Source organism: Amphiura filiformis, chromosome 16 (genome assembly GCF_039555335.1).
Source record: "Amphiura filiformis chromosome 16, Afil_fr2py, whole genome shotgun sequence".
Classification (NCBI taxonomy): domain Eukaryota; kingdom Metazoa; phylum Echinodermata; class Ophiuroidea; order Amphilepidida; family Amphiuridae; genus Amphiura; species Amphiura filiformis.
In genome coordinates this window covers 59,786,460-59,794,940 of record NC_092643.1, presented here as the reverse complement: position 1 = coordinate 59,794,940, position 8,481 = coordinate 59,786,460, and the positions used below count along the sequence as shown (strand labels likewise).

General features: G+C 35.2%; 1 non-coding gene across 1 annotated transcript; it reads left to right on the top strand.

Annotated features, from left to right (window-relative positions):
* The first annotated feature begins 6,916 nt into the window (after positions 1-6,916).
* Trnaw-cca (transfer RNA tryptophan (anticodon CCA)) lies at positions 6,917-6,988 on the top strand. The gene has a single exon. It is a non-coding gene; the product is annotated as a tRNA-Trp (tRNA).
* The last annotated feature ends 1,493 nt before the right edge of the window (positions 6,989-8,481 follow it).

Here is an 8,481-nt window from a genome sequence, read left to right as displayed (position 1 = left end):
TGGGACACACTTCAAGAAACATACCTGCTTCTAGATGAAGATAAAATGCAATGGGCAACAGCCGATGGGAAAGTGCCGACTTCGCTATGTATTGAAGAATGCCATCCTGGATACATCGAGGTTCCACTAGAAAGAAAATGTTGCTGGGGTTGTCAGAAGTGCAATGACTATGCCATTGTTGTGAAGGCCAATGACAGTGCACAATGTCTGGACTGTCCTCTTACAGAATGGCCTGATAGGAACTTCACCACATGTGTGCCGATAACACCGTCTTTTCTCGACTATAGCGATGCAATCTTTGTGCTCTCAATTCTCGGCGCTGGGTTTGGACTTGTTCTCACAATTCTAGCTGCAAGTGGACTCTGCTACTATTCAGAACATTCCCTCATCAAAGCTAGCAGCAAGGAACTCTGCTCCATCAACCTGACAGGTTTGGCATTGATCTGTGTCGTTGTCATCTTGAATATTCTCAGACCAACGGGTGCTACATGTGTGGTCATTGATCTCAGCATATCGACGGCATTTTGCATCTCCTTTGCGCCAGTACTCTTAAAGGTCAATCGAATCTGGAGGATTTTCAGCCTTAAGCCTGGCGAGATGCTCCGTTTTACAAGCCCAAAAAGTCAAGTTATCCTAACTACTTCTGTCATCATTCTGGAGGTGAGTCAGTCGGTTTTATTATCGTGATTATGTTAATATAGTGGTTGATCAAACTGACCATATATCACTCTCACATGTGATAATCTTGCTTCAACCCATTAATTTTTACCAGCTTCTTGTTCTTGATACAATGTTCCGTTGAACTCAAAGTTTCGGATGACTCCCTGAAGTAATGTCCAAACTTGTGTCCGACAAAGTCGGCTGCAGACTTGACGACATATTTCCTTTAGCAATAAATGATGTTATGTTCACTCGTCATGGACAGCTTATCCGCCCTGTTCCACTTGACAGACTGTAGACTCTTTCAAACCAAACAACGACGAAAACCAACCAGAATCCCATTTTGGGATAACTGCGCACCTGTGGCGTAATACTCAAATTTCCTCTTTCAGTGGTCGAATGTGCATGTAACATCTTCGCTACACATTCAATATATCTGGTTTCTAAAGGCTATAACTTGATGGCTTTTATGACTTGTTTTTCCACAGCATAAGTTATATCTACAGAAAGCCTCGAGTTTGTTTTTATCTTAAATTTTATCTTAAATACAATTACTCTTGTCGTTACATTATCTCATGCTAACTAGATCCTTCCGAAATATGTCACATTGAAGTAATTTGGTTGAGGGTTTCCCCGATTACATGTGCTAATCATGGTATTTTTAACATTTAGGAAAGTTAATCTATTTATTGTGGATTTTTTGTGTTTTGTTCGCAAAGTTATACGTGCAATAATACTTCACTTTGTTTTGTTTCCTTTTAAAGGTTTTAATAGCAAGCATCACGATGGTCTTCGCTCCATCAGTACCAGATTTGTTAACTCCGTCTGGACGAAAACCACATCTAGAAATCTTTTGTCGATTTGGGTACGGTTTCTTAACAGCTTGCTTTTACAATTCGCTCGTAATCATTGTGTGTTGTTACTACGCTTTTAGAGCACGTCGTGTCCCTGATAATTTCAACGAATCCAAGTTCATCGCTATCAGCGTGTATTCGACATTGATTGTTTGCCTTGCTGCTTTACCAGTCTACAGCACAGCCAATAATATTTCTCAGAAGATTGGTGCTTTAAATGCACCTTTACTTGTAAATACATATACATCCCTGTTCTGTTTATACCTTCCCAAGATCTACGCAATTCACTTTCCTAGTGCAGTGCAAGACATGAACCTGAGATCGTCATTTGAACGCCAGAGCAGTGTTGCTACATCACAAATGCGTTTTGCTGGGGGATCTGAGCACTAGGATCTTAAAAACTACAACTTTAATACACTACTGTAGAATTATATACATCTACATTCGGCTTTTAGTGCTCAGAAGCTATTACAGTTAAGCGATGCCAGCCAAGGGAGGCAGGTCCAATCTACAAGCATACGGTATGCCTCAAAATGGGTATTTTTTGACAGAGAGACAAAAGGCAGACACTCTACACAAAACATTTATTGGAGTTTGAGCAACTTTTACTGAATCGTAAGTCCAATCTGTTGCAATGTTTTGTGGAGGGTGTCTGCCTTTCAAATTTTTCATCAAAATAAACACTCATTTAGAGTCATCATGCTTGTAGACGGAATTCTACGGTATATGCTTAATTTACTGTAACGGCGTCTCTGCAGCGAAATTTAATAATAGTAAAAGTAATAGACCTTGCCAATTTAGATAATTCCCGAAATCCTTCGCATATGAAACATATGAAAGTACGTCAATCGTGCGCATTGAAAATATGCGCATTGACGATGACGTAATTTCGTTTTCTTTGTAAGAGAATTTGGGAAATGAATATTCGTGTAAAACTACACGGAATTAACCAAGCACAGAATTTTCTTTGAAGACTTATACAGCTTTATTCCGTAAGCTGCTTATACCTGAATGGAATATTTACACTAGTCTAAGGGGCGGTCATTTTCTTCAGAATGTTTGATTATAGCTATGAAGAGGTAAAGATTGTCCACGTAGCGCGCAAAAAAATATAGTCACAAGCAGGGGCTATTTTCACGTGCCTCCTTTGGTACGTTCGTGCAGTGAGATTACAAATCCATGCAGTAAGAATTAAAAATCCGTGCTTAAATATTTCTATACATTCAAGTTTCAACTCGTCAAGTGACCATGAATTTAATTTCTTCCGCAAAGTAAGATCAAGGCGCAAATCATTATGTACAAATGATATTGATATAGCAACTAGATTAAAGATTCGTACTTAAAATATGCAGTTGAGATGCTTAGTAGGGTCTTTTTCAGCCAGTGGCGTGGCTAAGGGGCAATAGAGGGCACATGCCCTGGGGCCGTCCTAACGGGGTGCCGAATCAGCGCCCCCAGATTGATTCTGGTCACATGGTTTTGGTTTACATGGTTTAGCAGTTCTCTGGATATAGCCAGGGTCTATAATACAGCGCGGTTTTTGGTTTGCCACATTCTATAGTAGGGCTATTATCAGCATATGTATTTTGCTTTTAGAATTCATCAAGTCAAGAGTTGGTCAAAAGATTATAATTATAGTGGCAAGTCTCGTGAAGGGGGGGGGGATTATTTTGCTTTATATTTATCTGGTAATTAATTCCAGTTCAGAGCACATCTCACAACACAGGTAACTAAGAAATCAAATATAAATTTTAGTATTACTATTGTTACACTACAGATCCTAGTAAAAGCTTTTACAAAAAGCAAGTACAAGAATCTTACGTTTTGGCTTATTTTACTGGAAATTAATAATAAGACAAGTTCAGAGAACATCGTACGACGCAATTAAAAAGTAGATACAAAATTATACGGTATATCAACTTTACTATTGTTATACAAATGTACTACAGATAAAAGCTTTTAGAATTTTATTCCTTCTGTAATAAAAAGCAAGTACAAAAACCCTAAGTTTGACCTTATGTTATGTGCAATTAAGTCCAGTTCAGAGCACATCTTAGTATCTATCTATTGTTTGTTTGTTATCTTATAGATAAAGCTTTTTTGAGCTGGGTTCCTTCTTTAATGAAAAACGCACTAATGTCACGTACAAGTGTCAATATTAAAAACGTACACATATGGTCGAATCCAACGAAAAGTGTACACGGCATGTTCAGGGCCATAACTTAAAAGTATTAATCAATTGGCATTTGTTTTTGTATTGTGTTTATTCGCCTTGATCATACGCTTCGCGCCATATATAATAAGACCCCTTCTGTGAAAAACTTAGACACAGAGACCCCAAAACATGCTATTTTTACCCATTTTTTCAAAATATTTCTTAAAGTATTTTTAAAAACATCTAAATCAGTTATGAAAAGAAATCATTGGATTGAATCTAAATTGATTTCCTGAAAGGTGTGTATTCAAAGATTGCCTGTTCAATTTTTCACATATTTGTACATAATTATGATTTTTTTGTGATACTTTTTTGAGTGGTATTTTTTTACATTACCTACGAATACAATTTTTCATAGCACTAGATATATCTTTAAAAATGGAAATCACTAATAAATGCGCAATTGATACAAGCTTTGATATGTCCAATACTGAAATGCATTGCATTCGGACATCTTTATTATTGTGTTTAGCCTTCCGAAATTCTAAATAGCACAAAGGTAGGTTTGGTAAAAAATATGCATTACCTCCGAATACATGTTAAAAGCTGTGTCATAGAGAATAGTAAACAATAGTTAAGCAATAGGTGCAGGGTTATACACTCTTTATTTCTACCCAGTTTCAATAGCCTGAGTTTAAATATTTCTGAAATGTCAACAATAAAAGCAAGTATTCGTAGGTAAATTTCGGTAACCGAATGTTACCTACGAATACAATTTGACATCATGACAGTATTGTGAAACACCGCCATTCATGCCAATGCCCATATTGGTACATATCGAAGGCCCGTATGTTTGCTATCAAATCATTTGTCAATGAAAGTTGCGAATTCACATACATGCCCACCATGCAAAACTGAATACGGCTTAATTGTTGAAAAATATGTACTGAAATAGACGACGGTCTGCTCATTTGAAAGAAAAATCAGATTTGAAGAAGATCAGAAGGGGATAAATACTTGGATTTGTCAGCTGTCATGTGTGTTTCATTTTAAAAGGTTTACCGACCTTCTGGTTTCTGAGTAATTTGTGTCCAAATTGGTTTATTCGAAGGTAACTTTTGACGTTTTCGCTAAGTTTACCTACGAATACCATGGACAAAAACGACTTTTCTCATTGTCTCATGATCTAGACAACACAGTGGTGGACCCTAGTATAAAGCTAATTATAGTTGCTCTCAAACGAAAGGCCACAAGACGTAACTGACTCCAAGATGGACTTCACAAGTCTGCAATAACGGTTTTAGGCGATTTGTGTGCAATTAAGCAAATTAAAGTCACTTTAGTGCCTTTGTTTCTTACTTCAATCCTCTTTCAACCACTGTGAACCGACATTAAATATACATGGGAGGGTCTCAAGTATCAATAAACGCACATAAAGAAAATAATACATTCAAAGTGCTTTATAAAATGAAGATTTGATTGCGATATCCACCAAAAGTCTAATTCTTACCTACAAAATACTGAAATGTTACCTTCGAATACAGCATAATACATGACATGTGTAATGAAGTGTCCCTACCAATAGAAATTAATTGTCAAAAACTTTAAGCGGTACCCCCGGACAATATTATTACCCATATACGGATTCATTCAACAATTATTTATTATGTAAATTTGCTGTTTAACTACTTGTATATCAAAATGAAGTGTTCAAAATCTTGCTAAAAGCATCAAAAAATTTTTGATCTAAAGTTAAAGCACTTATTCATTTGGACGTACCATCTGAAAGAGATCTAAAAATTACTATTTTATTCATTCATTATCATAATATCAAAATTTGAACCTCTAAACTTAATATAGATATTGTTAAATCGCTCATGTTACCTACGAATACCCGGGTTTCTTCACCTATCATTTTGTAAAGGGTTAGGTATATGCGTATAATTTCTAATAAAGTAATATTCCTGAAAACAGACATCCTACTCTTTCTTATACAATATGTAAATTGATTCATACTCATTTGATAAATAAAAATAATACAGAAACTGACCTAAACTTCATTTTCAAAAATAAACTAGCATAAATTGACTGAGATCATATTGATCGCGTTATAAAAATAAAAACAAATATTTTCTGGTTGAGTTAGCATTTTCCTGACACCCCGGGGTCTACATTACACGAAAAAAGTGTTAATGGGAATATTCCATTTTATTTAGGTTGATTAGTATTGCGATAGTGAAAGCATCCTAGTGGTATTCGTAGGTAACATTGGGTTTTGATGTCACATTTACTATCACACGTCCTGGATTTATTTTTCAAGATTAGTGATGGCACTTTTGGTTCCTATAAGGCCAACATGCCATCAATCAATGGGCAAAAGGAAAAAATTGTGGAGATATTTTTATTTTGGACATTTATTTTTGGCCCGTGAACACTTTTGGTTGGATTCAACCATATATAATTGTTTTAAAAGAACCTTGATCACAATTTATGTGCATAAAAAATACGTATTTCGAACAAAATGGAAGCTTAAACTCAATATGAATTTTCATATCACAAGTCATCGCGTCGGTTTGCAAGGTACTAGGGAGCCTAGTCAGCCTATCATTTTTCTTGTAATACGGTCTGGATCTTTACAAATTATAGTAAAAGTCCACAAAGATCCCCAAAGTTTCTTTCAGATATTAAAATATTAGATTGCCATAAAGACGAAACAGTAATCTATGTAATTTTTACATAGATTTTTCATAATCTTTTCGGCCATTATTATCACTAAATTCAGAAAATATTTTGGCGTATATAAAATTGAAATCTGTCACCTAAACCACATAAACTGTAGCACGATTGGGCATCACCACTGAATCGTTATATATATGATGTACAGTTAATATTCAAATATTCTTTAATACATATGATGCTTCAGTTTTTACACATTTTTAAAAGGTAATCAGGCTTCCTCAGCATATGCAATAAATTAGCATTACATTTTAATTCTAGCAGCCTTTTAGAAACACATGGTGAATCGCGGCCACTGCTGTAAGCATAGGTACCGCGTGAACGATGTAGTGCAGGGCGATCGTATTGCTATGGTAGTTATTCCGATTAATTACGTCACTTCGACAGCGAATTATTGCTATACGACATCCACTTTATGCATGCATCAATAAGATAATGATTGTGCATGATGTAATTCAGTGTAATATACAAGTGGTATATGATTAGGGAAATTATTCAGTTGTCAGCATCTGACTCCGTGGCGCAACGGTAGCGCGTCTGACTCCAGATCAGAAGGTTGCGTGTTCGAATCACGTCGGGGTCAATGGGCTTTTATTTTTTGTCTCATAGTTTGGTTCACCTTACTTAAGGGTACTACACCCATTGCATTTTATTTTATTTATTTATTTATTTATTTATTTATTTATTTATTTATTTATTTATTTATTTATTTATTTATATTTATTTATTTATTTATTTATTTGCATTTGGGGAAGAAATGAGAAAAAAATTGGACAAAGTGCTATGCAAAATGAAGGGCCAAATCTGTTCGTTCTATTTATGGCATCGGTATCAATGTAGGTTATATGCTTTTAAAGGTAGAAAACATTGTCCATTCTTGCTTCTCATTTCTTCACAAAATGCAAAAAACGCAAACAAACAATGCAATGGGTGTAGTAAGTAACAAAATCTCGAAAGTTCTTTTAACTAAAGAGTCTCTTAATCATTCAATCATGTGTGCGAATGTAGAACTTGAGAACACAATATGTGTTTTTGATCGTAGATTCTGAAAATATGTGTAAAAGTTACCCAGAGTACTATTAATGTTGAGCCTAGTATCTGCGTGCATTCAGAAAATAATTATGAGTCTTCAAAAATGTAAAAAATCAGTGATTTGGTGATCCGTATGTAGTCCCGGGCCCCTGACTGGGCTAGATCTGCGTTTGACTAACAACAGCGACAAATACGTCCGTCCGGAAACTTTCCATTTGCCGGTGTGCAGTGTCTCCCCCCCCCCCCCACACACACACACCTTAAAATAGCCCATGTCTGGGACTATTTTGGAAGCGAGAAGTCCTGAATCGCAGCTTGGTAGATTTCAAAATACAACAAAATTTAACTAGAAAAAAGCAATATGAAAACGCAGATACTGTGAAACAAGCAAAATCAGGCAAACCAAATAATGTGCAAGATAAAGCTTAAGCAATATCATTTTAAGAATACAAAAAAATTAAACAAGTAAAAAGCAATATGAAAACGCAGGGAGCCAAACTGCGGGAGCAAAGATAATTAAAATTCGAAAAGCAACGGCTGTTCATAGAGTTAAATAAAGATTTCAAGGCTCCCATGAATCAGTAAAAACAATTTTGAATTTTGATAAAACGTCCAGAAATAAACGCAAGTTAATTTGATTAGTCTTGATCAGATAAAATTCTTTATGTTATGTTTGAAGAAATGTGTTTTGAGCTGACTTTTGAAGTACGAGGGTGGGTCAGTATGTAATGAGAGTTGACATTTCACCCCATATTGAATATTTGGATGGAATTTCTTTATGATACCTTAAAGACTGTACCTTTGTCTTTCAAATCACATCATGTAAATAATATCATATGCTTAATTACGTAACAGCATTAGGCAAAAGAAAAAAAAAATTCAATGATGATTTTTACAGATTTGTTCAAAAAATCAATGTTTTTCAATTAAAATTAATATTTATTGAAAGACTAGTCTTTAATTGATGTCTAACAGGTATCCAGAAGTCAAAATTGTGAAACGCAATTGTGAAGAAGCATTATTTAATATTTGAGGGGATTTTTT